Source organism: Arvicanthis niloticus, chromosome 8, assembly GCF_011762505.2.
Source record: "Arvicanthis niloticus isolate mArvNil1 chromosome 8, mArvNil1.pat.X, whole genome shotgun sequence".
In the NCBI taxonomy this organism is placed as follows: domain Eukaryota; kingdom Metazoa; phylum Chordata; class Mammalia; order Rodentia; family Muridae; genus Arvicanthis; species Arvicanthis niloticus.
The window spans coordinates 77,119,155-77,125,054 of NC_047665.1; the positions used below are offsets into that span (position 1 = coordinate 77,119,155).

At 43.0% G+C, this 5,900-nt stretch overlaps 1 pseudogene; it reads right to left on the bottom strand.

Moving 5' to 3' along the window:
* Positions 1 to 440: 440 nt before the first annotated feature.
* On the bottom strand, positions 441 to 1,319 carry LOC117714272 (arginine vasopressin-induced protein 1 pseudogene; annotated as a pseudogene).
* Between the last annotated feature and the right edge of the window lie 4,581 nt (positions 1,320 to 5,900).

Consider the following 5,900-nt stretch of genomic DNA (forward strand, 5'->3'; position numbering starts at 1 on the left):
TCTCTTCCAGATTCCTGACTGTAGATCTCGTGACCAGTTCTTAGACAACTAAGGATAGATGTGTAGCCAACAGAGAAGGGTTGCAGTGCACCCTGAAAAGAAAGCAGTCGGAGACGCCAGCATGCCCATCAGAATGGAATACATGTAATTGCCTATTTCTGGAGTATTTTCGAATTGCAGTTGACTCCAAGAGATTAAATTTTTGGAAAGGAAAACCTCAGATAAAGTGGATTGTTATATTTACAAGGTAGTACAAATTAGTGCCGAAGAGATGCTTCAGTGAGGAGAGAACCCTGCTTCCAACCCTAACTCCCAGCACCCAGTCAGTGAAAAGCAAACCAACTCCCGTTGCAGCGTTTCTTGTTCATTTCTTTGAATGGATTCAATCCTATTCGGCAAAGAGGCATTTCTAGCTACATGGATATGTATTTATCTTTTTTTGATGCAAATGTTTTTATTTTCCACTTAAACAAGTTTCCCCTTTGCACTGGCCTGTGGCACAAGACTGAGTGACAGTGGCTGCTGGGTGGTGACAGTAACTGTCAGTGGCAGAAATGGTGAGATGCTGCATTTGAGGGCATATTACTTTTATTCCAGGGGAACACCATGCAGCTGGGTTACACTGTTAGGCCAGAAAGGCTGATGCATGAGCAACCTCGGTATTGCCTCACTTGATAAGAACAGGTCCTGCAAGTGCAGAGCCCAGCAGATGCTGGTTCTAAGCTGAACTGAGGGCATTCATATTACCACTTTTCTTCACCCAGACAGGGCCTGCTCAGATGTCCTTTCTACAACTCCATAAGCCCTTTGGTGAAAGTCCCTGCAATATTTGGGGAGGACGTCCCCACCCTTCATAGGTCAGTGTCTGATCTGGTGGAGGTAACCTGTGGGGCCTGGCTTATTCCAGTTCCGGTGGGCTCTGGCACTTGTCCTCTGGGAGTTCCCGAACTGCTCACTGGAGGCCGTGTCAGTGGTGCTGACCTGTGGGTCGGCCACTGTAGAACCAGGCTCAGGCACTCTGAGCCGGCTGCAGTGGTTCTGTCTCAGTGGCCTTTTCCTGCGCAATCTCCTCAGCGCCTCAGCTACAGGGTGATCCCCCGCACATTCCCAGATGATATGGGCCCGCTCTTCAGCCAGCTGGTCCCCACTGCGCTGGAACAGGCCCTGGATCTGCACCAGCTCAGCATCCTGGAAGATGTTGGCAGAGGCCTGCTTGCGGAGGTGTTGAAACCTGCCACAGGGGTGGCTCGCGCTCACCACAGAGGCTGGAGTCCCCATCACAGGTGCTCTGGTTGCCTTGGCTGCCCGAGGCGGGCAGAACGCAGCCCAGCCGGGAGCCTGGCGGGGCCACCTGGATCACAGCCACAGTTCCTTAGAGAAAGTGCTCCAAGCCCCTTCAACAGCCAGTCGTTGGTCGCAGCCTTCCAGCGACCAGCCGAGCCAACTTCCGCCCTGTATTTATCTTTATATGGAAAATTTAGTGTTTCTTTAAATTCTAACATGACATTACCACTTCAGGCACAAACCATAATGCAGAATGGAATCAGCGATGGGAATATAGAACCTGAAACAGTTTCTGGAAATATTGTCTCCAGACAAGAAACCAAAATGAGCTGTGATTGTGTCTTCATAGATTTAACGAAAAGACTCTCCAAAGGGCTCTGTTAACTGTAACTGATAATACACCCGAAATACAGCAATGATTCTTAGAACAAAATCTGCTTTTTCAAGAAAGCAGACATTAGGGTGCCACATTATACCCCAAGTAACGTCTTTAGATATTTGGTCAAAACTAACATATAATCACACACACACAAAAGTTTATGATAGTTGTGACAGCTAGACTAGCCAGGCCAATTTTACATCCAACAGATCAATAGCCAAGGGAAACTTGGGTGGGAAGAACAGGGCCAACAATAGCCAGGTACAGTGGGCAGAGAGGCTCCAGGGATACTCTGGACAAAGAGGATACATGTGTTAGAAGGGATGAGGAGGCTGCAGCCAGTCTTTAAGCTTAGACAGCAAAACAGAATTTTACAAGGCAGTTAGAATCCCCTTGTCCCTAAGGTTTCGGGAGCTCACAGCTCACAGAGAGAAGAATCACAACTTGGGGTGATTTTTTTTCTGAAGAAAGAGCTGGGGATGTGCTTGGGTGAGTTGGGTAGTATCTTCACTCACCAGTAATTGACATCAGAGAAAGAAAGAATCCTGGAAAAGGTGGAGTGGTGCCGACACCTTAACTGCTGTGTAGTAGTCTTAACCACCGAGACATCTCTCTGTCCTCATTTCTTTCATACAAAACCAAAAAAAAAAAAAAAAAAAAAAAAAAAAAAAATCCACCACAATTTACTGTTACTATACATACCACACACATATACACTCACCACACACACACACACACACACACACACACACACACCATATCCCATACACACCACATACCACACACATATACTACACAGCACACACTACTAATACTACACTATTAATACTATTAATATTATTAATTACTATTACCAATAGTGTGTGTGTGTGTGTGTGGTGTGTGTGCTGTATAGTATATGTATGTGCATGTGGTGTGTATGGGATATGGGGTGTGTGTGTACAATGTGTATGTGGTATATGGTGTGTGTATGGTATCTGTGGTGACTGTATATGTGTGTAGTATGCATGTGTGTATAGTGTGTATATGTGGTTTTGCATGTGTGTTGTGTGCATATAGTGTATATGTGATATGGTGTGTGTATATGTGTGTATAGAGTGTATATGTGTGTCATATATGTTTGTGGTGTGTGTGTTTGTGGTGTGTATGTGGTATGTGCATGGTGTGTGTATGTGTAGTATGTCTGTAGTTTTGTATGTGTGGTCGTATGTGTGTATGGTATGTATGTGTGTGATGTATATGTGGTATGTTTGTATGTATCTGGGTATGTGTGTGTAGAATGTGTGTATGTGTATATTCCAGAGATAAAACTTAGGTTTGAGGGGCTGGAGATGGCTCAGCAGTTAAGAGCACTGACCGCTCTTCCAAAGGTCCTGAGTTCAATTCCCAGCAACCACATGGTGGCTCACAACCACCTGTAATGGGGTCTGATATACACTTCTGGTGTGTGTCTGAAGACAGCTACAGTGTACTCATATAAATAAAAATAAATACATCTTTGAAAAACCAAACAAACAATCAAAACTTAGGTTTGGCAAGTGGTGAGGTAAACATCTTTACCTGCTGAGCCATTTTCCCGAGCCTGAGACACTTCCTTCAGTGTTTAAGTAGCTGTCGTAGTTAGGGTTTTACTGCTATGAACAGACACTATGACCATGGCAAGTCTTCTATAGGACAACATTTAATTGGGGTGGCTTACAGGTTCAGAGGTTCAGCCCAGTATCATCAAGGTGGGAGCAGGGCAGCATCTAGGCAGGCATGGTGCAAGAGGAGCTAAGAGTTCTACATCTTCATCGAAAGGCTGCTAGTGGAAGACTGACTTTCAGGCAGCTAGGGTGAGGGCCTTAAGCCCACTCCCACAATGACACACCTACTCCAACATGGGCACACCTCCTTATAGCGCCACTCCCTGGGCCAAACTTATACAAACCATCATAATGCCACTCCTTGGATCAAGCATATTCAAACCGTGACAATAGTCCATAAATACCCTGTCACATACTTCTGTAAAAAAGCCTAATGGAGCTCACTGGAGCATCAAAAACAAAGAGCATGAAAGTGAGGAGGACTAATTGGGAAGAGGAAGATCAGTAAGAGTGACAGTGAAGCAAGTGAGGGTCACCTGGGAAGGCAAATACAAAGCATGTGGCATATGAAAATGCCACAAGGAAACCTATTATTATGTATAAAGTAGTTTATCCTAATGAAGTTTTAAAGATATAGTATAAAGTCTACTTAAAAATCTAACTTGAGAGAACATTACCTCTGACTGGAGAAAAAAATGTATTCAATGTCATTAGCCATCAGAGAAATGTAAATTAAAATGACTTTGAGAGTCCACCTCACTCGCTCAGAATGGTTATTGTCGAGAAAACAAATGACAACATATGCCTGAGAAGACGTGGAGGAAGAGGGACCAGTATTCACTTCTCAGGAGCAGCCATCTCTGAGATCCAAGAGGACATCAGAGTGGAGGTTTTTCAAAAAGATAAAAATAGAACTGCCATATGGCCCAGCTCTACCATTTCTGGGCATGCGCCCAAATTACTCTGTGTATGTCTTACCACAGAGGTTCCTATTCAGTCTTGTTCATTGCTGCTCTGGACACAATAGCCAGGAAATGGAATCAGCCTAGATATCCACCAACAGATGAATGGGTAATGAAAACATGGCTCATATATAAAATGGAACTTTATTTGGCTATAAGAAAAAATGAAAATATGAAACATAGTTAAATGTGGAGTGATCAACTATGATATTAAATGGAATAATCCAGGCTCAATGATAAATCCGGTGTATTCTCTTTCCTATGAAGTTCCTAGCTTTTAATTCTGATGTAGGTGTACTTATGCAGGAGTAAGTGTATGTTTAGATCAGGGAGCAAGATCGGAGGCTGTGGGAGGTGGGGAGAGGATTGGAGGGAAAAGGGTTAAAAAGTTAATAGTATATGTATGATATGAAGACTGAAAGGGGAGAGGTCAAGACAGAAGGAATAAGTAGGGATCTGAGTAATCAACTAAAACTAAAAATTTAAGAACATGTTGTAAGGAAAATTATTATCCAGTAGAGAACCCGGATTCAGTTCTTAGCACCCACAGTCAAAAATACCTGACACTGCAGTTCCAGAGTATGTGACACTATCTTCTGGCATTTTGAGCACTACATGCACGTGGTACACTTACAGAAAAAAAAAAATACTAACATAAAATAAAACTAAATAAACCCCTAAAGAAAGAGAAAGTTACTTTTCTCTTGCATCTGTGGGTTACAGTAGTGGTGGTGGTGTACCACAATGGGTAACTATGTATGGATCAGGAGCTGATAACATTTTCTGTTAAGGGATGATTAAGTATTTCATACCATGCAGTCTCATGGTCTATGTCTCAACTCCTCAGCATTGTTGTTGCAGGACAAAGGTGGGGGCAGATAAGACAGCAGGTAACATGATGAGCAGAATGCGTTCCAACAAGACTTCATTCACAGATGCAGTTGGCCAGGATCAGGACCCAGACACAATGGTTCCCTACTGCTCCTTGGGTTTTGAAAATATTCAAATTCTTAAAGACTGCTTGACTGTATTTACATGTCATATTTTTTTTAACTCTTTCTTTAAAAACATAATGAATTCATACAGAAAGAAAGATATATTACACTGATTTTAGTCTTCAAAAAAAATCACGCTGGTCCATTATGTAGCACTGTGGCAAAATATAACAGACTAGATCTGGGCAATTTAAAATGAACAGTAATCTCGTGATTCTGGAGATGGTGACCAGCATCTAATGAGGGTCTTCTTGTTCTGTTAGCCCTTGCTGAAAGGGCAAAAGCAGTGTGCAGGAGAGTGAGCGTGCCACTCAGGCTTTTCCGAAGCAAGACCTAGGCCATTCACAAACCCTTCCTATTAGACTGCACTGCCCAATGCTGTCCCACTGGTGATTCAACTTCCAACTTGTGTCTCTTAGGGGACACATTGAAACCATAGTAACCTCCACATGGTGTGTATGTGCTAGAATCCATGATAAAATTTTCTGTTTGAACACTGAAATCTGGCTATTTATTCTTGAGTAATGGTGTCATGTTCATTGTATAAAAAAAAAAATCACCTCCAATATGCAGCTGCTTAAAGCAATGACCAATTCTTTCCTCATAATTTTGTAGCATAGCAGATTGGGCATCTTTGCTCTACATAGGTCAGCTATGGGTAAATGTGGGACTCACCTAGGGGGACTGAACTGGC